Raw genomic sequence first — 8,658 nt, forward strand, 5'->3', positions numbered from 1 at the left:
TGCCACTGATATCACTCTAATATTTTGCAGAAAAAAAAGTTCTAAGAACTTCAATAACCAAGAGAAATAGCCTGAGCATTTTAACAGTTTATCACTTTTATTATTAAAGTATATTTTGACTCTTTACAACTGCCCGTAGATGAGGTTTCCATTTCTAAGTGATTGGGAACACACTTCTCCCTCTAACTTCATGATTTTTTTTTTTTTTTGAAGAGAAAAAAAGCAAAGGTTCCAGTTACTAAGTAAACAATCTATAAATGTACATCCTGTGTCAAGAAGCAGAGACTATGAAACCAGAGGATTTTCAAGACTGAAGAGCAGAGGACTCACAGCTATTTTATAAATACCTTTGTTCTTCTAGACATTTTCTTTCACCATCTATGTATCATTTTTCTCCCTCCCACTCCCCCCCTTTCCCATTTTTCAATATCTTTTCTATGTTTCATTTCTGAATCTCTTTTGCAGCTGTGAACAACATTCTCTTAAATATTATCTTAAGTAAAGATATCACAGAAATTTTTCAAAATGTTCTTTTCCTTTCCTCATTTATCTGCCTTCTTTATCAGTCGCTGTCTGCCCATCGACTCTCTTTTGTCCATCTTTGTGCCTTGGTAAATTCTCCACATCTCACTCTCCAAGTACGTGAGATCACAAAACAACTTTTTGCAATAAAAAACAACTCTTTATTAGAAACACTCAGTTTAGGAGTAAGGAATTAAGTTCTCCTTCCTTGGTTAGTTGTAAATACTTTTCAAAACTCAGTATTTACTGAATAATTTCAGTATCAAGCTTCTAACCATATTTAAGCACAAATTAAGAACAGTTTTTGAAGTCTGATATTTAGGCAGAACTGAGAATTAAATCAATAGTGAAAGGGAAAAAGACAAATAATATGAAAACTCTCAGATATGTTTACAAACTATGTATTAAACAAGCAGGAACATTTTGACTGAATTTTCTGTAAGGGACTAGATATATCTTTCAGGTCTAATTAATCCTGCTCAGGAAATACTAAAATAGTTGATACTGGCAAAGAAAATTCAGGGTAGCTTCTTCTTAGACTCTATGAACTTGGCATTTAGGACAACCCTTTCAAAAGGTGGCTTGCTTATGGAAACTCAAACTATCCAGAAACACCACTGACGGTTTGTTCATCAGGCTCAGTAGTGAACATCCGTGGTAAACAAGACTTTTCCTACTCTTGTGGTCAAAGGCAGAAGATGTTGATTGCTAAGTCACAGGAAAAACAAGTATTCTTACCTTCCCAAATATGCAAGAGGTTCCTGGTTAGTGCCTCTGTGTGTGTGTGTGTGTGTGTGTGTGTGTGTGTGACTGGTATAACAAACAGTATGGTCACTTTGTCTGAAGTACTCAAGATCCTTGAAAGACAAACCTAAAACTATCAGAGATAAATATGTCCACTTCACACAGAGAAATGGAGATACAACTGAGAAGTGAGAACTCTCAGCAAGAATTGTATTTATGTATACTTACTTTTGGGGGGGGCCTTTAATATATGATTTGCAACACACCCTCAGGATCTAAAATCATGTTATCTTGAGTTTCCCTATTCAGTACTATGAACTGTTAAATTAATAAGATTAGCAAGTTTTTGCAACATTAGCTTAATAGTCTCTTTTCAGGGTGAAGTTATATTTGTATTTTATTTGTCCAGGGAAGTAATAAACTTGCTATACTATAATGGAACTTTAGAATAGCCTTGCTCACAGCTGTCAAGAGATAGAGAAAACCAGAAATAGTCCTATCCATAATTGATCATCTTTTAACTGATATCTTCTCATCTCCAACGGGCACTAATGCTGTCCTTTATCGACACTCACACTACCAACTGAACACTAACTATGAAGTGAGGAAATATCAAGACTTGATCTTTCCTTACAGACCCCATTTTGTCAACATACATCAACTGTTGTAACACATGCTCCTCAAGATAAGAAAGCATACCGCATTGCAGACGTATATATATATACACACACTCTGAATTGGTGAAACAGCTTCAACTGTCACCATGCTTTCCAAACCACAAACAGTGCCTCCACTCTGCAGGGAGAGCAACGGACATGTTTTAAGCAATTCTCTTGTACGATAGCTTCTTTTCTATTGGCAGTTACTCCGAGCCTCTGGCCTGCACTGACGGTAAAGGACACTGTTAGCAGTCACCTTTCATGCTTCTTACCTGCTGACTCCCCTGTAATCCCTCTGAGCAATCAGTAAGAAGACTCTGAGGAGCACACAACTACAACAAGTATGCGTTGGGTCCACAAGGAATCTCTTGTTTCCAAAGAGGCATTTAACTAAGTCCACCAGCACCTGTCAATTTAAACCAGGGCACTTACCAAGGTAAATCAGACTTCATATTCAGCATGATTTCTGCCTCCAATGATAACAGTAAATAGCTCACACTTTTTCTAGAAATGCACTCCTTCTTTAAGGTGCACTGTTGATACTGATGATTAATTTAAAGGTGAAAATAACCAGTATTTTTTAAATTCCCAATTCAAAGTAAATTGTAATGAACAAAGAACAATTTCTGCGGTCATGATAACTCTAGTTTGTATTCCATGGAAGACCCATTGTGGCCTTAGACTATTCATCTAATATCTCTGAGAGTTATTCTTTCAATAAAAACGGGAAGAAAGATACCCACTTCATACCTTTGGTGTGGGGTTTAAGTGAGGTCAAGCGTCTGCCGTACTGTGAATACACAGTAAATGTTGGCCCTTCTCCCTCATGTGGAAAAACAATACTAAGTTTACAAGCTGTATTTACCTTTGAACAACTTTTTTTTTTAATTATTGAGGAAAACTACCAAGTTTAAATTATAAGGAAATAAAATTTTTGAGGCAATTTTGAGGGCTTTTTACTTTCTGAAATAAGACATATGATGATTTTACTGTGTTTGAACTATAATTTAAGACATAGGAATAATTTAAATCCAAACAACTACTTAAGTTCTATTATTCAAGGTTCAGTGGTAAAATGGGAAAAAGTTACATATTAAGTATAGTTGTCACTTAAAACCTTATTTTCTTTTCTAGTATAAGGAACCTACATTTAAAGTCACCCAAGCTCGTGAAAAAGAATCTAAAACTCATCATCACTACCCAAACAGAAAAGAGATTTTTTAAACTTTTAATTAAATTCTAGAAGACAGTGAAAAACATCCTATAGTAATAAAGAGCAGTCCTCAATATCTTGTTGAAGGAGCAAGCTTAAGCTGCAGTATGTAAAGATCTATAGCTAGATAAACTCACAAATTTATGTCACTAACAAGGGAAATGATATAAAGACTCAAATCTCTAGTTCTAGCAAAGGCTTCAAAGAATTACAAAAGTCAAACTTACCACAAAACCCAGTTCGTAACCATGGCTAACCGAATACTATAGCAGCTGTGGAGTCAGTAAAAGATAACAAGAGGTCATTTTTGTGTCACCTAAAGAGAAGGGCTACTACAGATGCCAGCTTTCCCTTTTTGCTGCCAGGGTGCTCTGCAGAGGAAGGCAGGTAAGACGTGGCTCTAACTCTTGGGTAACACACAGGCTGGCAACAGAAAGCTGAGACTCCAGGTATTTGGATGTCTTGCCACCAAGCTACCAAGGGTTGGGTAGAATTGTCTGTGCCCTTGGTGTCAAACCAATATCTGAGCACACAATGCTCAGATACAACTGTCAATCCTTTTCAAACTGACAGGTGGACTCTGGAGTAATTTTGTTGTTGTTGTTTTAATTTTAACTGTTGTGTTAGTTTCAGGTATACCTCCACTACTTTTTTAAGATTCTTTTCCCATATAGGCATTACAGAGTGGTGAGCAGAATGTAATAGGTTCTTATTAGTTATCTATTTCATAAATAGCAGTGTCTGTATATTAGTCCCAATCTCCCAATTTACCCCTCCCCGTTTTATTCCCTGGTAACCATGTTTGTTTTCTACATCTGTGACTCTCTTCTGTTTTATGACTAAGTTCATTTGTATCCTTTTTTTTTTTTTTTTTCGGTTCCACATTGAAGCAATATCATAAGGACTCTGAAGTAATTTTAAATTCTGATTCTGCCAATCAGCTGTCTGGCCTATAGTAGGTTACTTAACTTTCTTATCTACAAACTGGGCACTAGAGTAGTTTCTGCTGCTGTTCCCAGCATTGTCAGGAGGGTTAACTGAATTAGTATCTGTAGAGCGGCTGGAACGCTGGTGGCTTCAGGAGGCTCTTTGATAGAGTTTCTTAAATAAAAATAGTCTACCCCCCTCATGGACAGCACCAAGATATTCAGAAAAACAACATAAGATTTAGATCAAAATCTCAAGTTCAACTAGGTAAGAAGTCAGAAAGTTTTTTAATGATTGAAATATTATGTCGCTTATATTAATAAGCATTAATTAATACATGTATATAAATAGTATATATTTTAATATTTAAATATATAAACCACATTCAATACACTATTTATTTTACTTAATATGTTAATATACAGGGTTCTGCTTTTAAATGTGTTCAATTTCAAGATCAGATTAAAGAAGTATTTACTGTGAATATATATGTACACTATATAAACAATGCTTTTGTATAGTTCATAACATTTTTATCCTATAATGTATCAGTTAAGGTTATAATTGGCTCTTATCAACATGCCATGCATTATTGTTAAGTAGTAAAAAAATCAGATCTCAGAAAGTTGGCTGTGCAAAGTACAGTCATTGACTATACAACCTCTATATACAGAAATAAAATTATGATCCAGTCATAACTTGAAATAATGATATTTGTCATCTTCAATTTTTTTTTTTTACATTTTGTTTTTATGACAAAGCTTAGTGGTAAAGAATCCGCTTGCCAATGCATAAAACATGGGTTCAATCCCTTGGTTGGGAAGATCCACTGGAGAAGGGAATGTCAACCCACTCCAGTATTCTTGCCTGGGAAATCCCATCGGCAGAGGAGCCTCACTGACTGCAGTGCTTAGAGTCACAAAAGAGTCAGACACGATTCAGCGACTAGACAGAAACAATAATAGCTCTCTTATTCATTAAGAATATCATAAGAGTATGAATTATAATTAAACACAGGATATAGGCACTCTCATAATTTACACTAGAATTTGTAGCATGTCTTGCACATGTAAATTTCACAATTCTTCACTCTTGTCTGCAATTAGGAGTAGTGAAGAGCTGACAAGTGGATCCACTATTTCTCCTCTGTGAATGAGCATCATGTTTCTGTCGATGGACCTATGCTGGTGAATAGTGGAATATATATATATGTAAACCATCATGGGTAATATTTTATGTTTTTTAATATTATATTTGCATTTAGACTATGCCTAGAAAGAGAAAAATATATAGCCATAATCTAACAACCAATTGAACAAAAAGAATATAAAGTCAATGATTATTTTACTCAAAACTATTACCAACTAACCAGCTTAAATGATTATTTATGCTTTATTCACTGAATTTATTACAAATATAAAGTCAATGATTATTTTACTCAAAACTATTACCAACTAACCAGCTTAAATGATTATTCATGCTTTATTCACTGAATTTATTACACAGTTGATCAAACAGACCAAACAAACATAAGATGTTTATAATTTATAAAGCTATATGCTTCAAAAGCAATAGTTTTTCCTATGGCTTATGGTAATATTTACAGAAGTGAAAAGCACTGAAGAGCTGTGTTCTCATGTTGGTACTGAATGAAATCAACCAACCCAGAGGTTTGATTTCCTTCACATTAGAGGGCACATACTGCTAACTTACTCTTATTTGAAATCAATTTTTAGTTTCTTCCAGAGTAGGAGCCAAGTTTGGTTCATCTTCGATCTCTCCAGAGTGTTTATCATACATTACATGTGAGAAAAGTAACTCAAACGGGTCAAGCTGAGAGGCCACACATGCCGCTCACAATAGGACGAACTGAACCACACGGATGTGCTTAAGTTCTGATCCCATTATTTGAGATACAGGTGCATGATACTGAACATCTCTTTTTAATTACTGGAAATGAACAATTACGTTAAGAAAAGTAATGTTTTCTAATGCGGGGATACAAATTCTACTCTTACAAAATTATAGTGTTATTTTTCTATCTTCTCCAATAAGAAGTAGTTTTTTAAAATTATTATGACCCTCAGCTTGAGTAGACCCTTAGTAGCTCTTCACTACTTCACTACTCCTAATTGCAAACAAGAGTGAAGAATTTTGAAATTTACATGTGAGCATGTTCCTTAAAACATGCTCACACAAGGTGTTTCCTACCTATTTCCCTCTTGGTCTGGCATTCCTAGCATAAGCTGAAATGATTCTCCAGCTATCAAAGCAGCCTAATACTGGGTGAGAACTGAAGTTAAAATCAAAACTCTCAAATGGCGTATCTTGGGAACCATCAATAAGCTGACCTCACAGTTCAGATGAGGGAATCACTGAAGGGTAATAACTACAAATTACACATACACAGGTTTAGTCATATGCAGGGATAAGATCTTTATGCCCGAATTAGTCATTCACACTAAAGCCCAATGCCAAACTTTTGTTAATAACCACCACATAGGATGGGCTTCCCTGGGCTAAGTGGTAAAGAATTTGCCTGCCAATGCAGGAGATGTAGGTTTGATCTCTGGATCAGAAGATGCCCTGGAGAAGGAGTGGCAACCCACTCCAGTATTCTAGCCTGAAAAATCCCATGGATACAGGAGCCTGGTGGGCTATAATCCATGAGATTGCAAAGGCATCAGACATGCTGCTGCTACTGCTAAGTCACTTCAGTTGTGTCCAACTCTGTGCGACCCCATAGATGGCAGCCTACCAGGCTCTGCCATCCCTGGGATTCTCCAGGCAAGAACACTGGAGTGGGTTGCCATTTCCATGACTTAGCAACTAAACAACAAAGACATAGGATACAATCTGCTTAAGTATAATAAATATTATAATAATACCTGCTTCATTATAAGGACATCCTGAAAAAATTGTGCATAAGTGGTATTTTCAATAATTAGAAAACTGCTGCAGTAATCTAGAAGAAATTGAATGAGAGCCCGAACTACTATAATAGTACTGAGATTGGAGAGAAGTGGATAGTCTTTAGATACAGGTCATAGAATTGACAGGCCTTGGTGGTTCATTAGATGTAGGAAAAAGATAGGAATCAGGATAATGATCAAGTTTCATGTGCAACAGCATTTGTAGTTAGTGGTACTATTTACTGAGATCAGAGCACAGAAGGAGAAACAGATTTGTAGCTTGAAAGGAAGGAGAAGACCGAGAAGATAAGTGTACTTTGAGATGTGTTTGAGGTTTGCATGGGCCATCCAACTGAGGATATTCAGTAAGAAGGATGTCATGGATATGATAAAGGAACTAGACCAGGGCAATCACTGAAGCCCTGATTGTGTAAGATCAATCCAAGAGATAAGGTAGAGAAATGCTAAAGCTGAAACTCCAGTACTTTGGCCACCTCGTGCAAAGAGTTGATTCATTGGAAAAGACTCATGCTGGGAGGGATTGGGGGCAGGAGGAAAAGGGGACGACAGAGGATGAGATGGCTGGATGGCATCACTGACTCGATGGACGTGAGTCTCGGTGAACTCCAGGAGATGGTGATGGACAGGGAGGCCTGGCGTGCTGCGATTCATGGGGTTGCAAAGAGTTGGACACGACTGAGTGACTGAACTGAACTGAACTGAACTGAAGAAGAGGGAAGAGCAGAGGAACGTGGATCTCCAGACCACTAAACTGGTCACTGAGAGATATTGCCTTATTGAAAAACTGAAATACTGAAAATGCGTGATTTGATGGCATGAAGCGATGTTGTTTAACAACAGCATAGCAGTGGCAAGGATGTAAATTGATTTTGCTTTCTAACCTTTTCAACATCCTTTTGTTTCACAGTGTGGTTTCCTCAAGTTACCACACACTACTCTCTGGGCCAGTCAGTTTCACTTTATGCCATGCAAACAGCATGAGATATGAGGTTAAATCCTAACCACACATTTTGTTATTTACTTGTGATTCAAAAAAACAGATCTGCAGAACCAAGTTATTCAACTGAAATTATAAAAATCTAATTTCCTACAGATAAAATTACCTGTCAAGATGACTATGATTATTCATTTCACAATGGCCCATTTTTCAAGTTCCTCACCAAACAGTTTTTCTACACCAGCCAATAAAAAAAGAGATTACTGACTTGAGCTTTTGGTTTGTTTCTAACCTTTGGCAAGACCTTTAAGGGCAAACAAGACCTCAATAACTGCAGTATGTCTGATCTTTGTATGGCTGTATCAGTTAAAAAGGACATTCTGCAATCTTTAGACTCTGAATTGAACCTTACCAAAATAATAAGATTCCATGCATGTTTTGTGAATTAAATGTTAAACTAAAATAATATACCACAAAGAAAATAATCCCAGGCCATATATATTATTATACACAATTCTTCAAGTATTTTCTGAAACATGAGCACTTGTCACATTTGCTATATAACATTATGAAATTGGCCTACTTAATTGTGGTAAAATTTTCTAATAGTTCAAGAAATATGAGTTGCTTATTCATGTCTAATTTATCAACCATTCCTATCCCTTTTCACTGAGGCCAGGATTCCAAGTTAACTTTTTAGATTAACTTTTAAACCTGGTGTCC

At 36.2% G+C, this 8,658-nt stretch overlaps 1 long non-coding RNA gene across 2 annotated transcripts in view; it reads right to left on the reverse strand.

The window, feature by feature from the left end:
* Nucleotides 1-8,237, reverse strand: part of LOC101905778 (uncharacterized) — a 30,670-nt gene extending 22,433 nt beyond the window's left edge. For both annotated transcript variants that reach the window (XR_009491505.1, XR_233518.5), the window contains exons 1-2: nt 3,366-8,237; nt 2,198-2,331 (exon numbers count right to left, since the gene is read on the reverse strand). This is a non-coding gene — a long non-coding RNA (uncharacterized lncRNA). The remainder of the gene's footprint in view (nt 1-2,197; nt 2,332-3,365) is intronic.
* Between the last annotated feature and the right edge of the window lie 421 nt (nt 8,238-8,658).

This window comes from Bos taurus, chromosome 2 (genome assembly GCF_002263795.3).
Source record: "Bos taurus isolate L1 Dominette 01449 registration number 42190680 breed Hereford chromosome 2, ARS-UCD2.0, whole genome shotgun sequence".
Lineage (NCBI taxonomy): Eukaryota > Metazoa > Chordata > Mammalia > Artiodactyla > Bovidae > Bos > Bos taurus.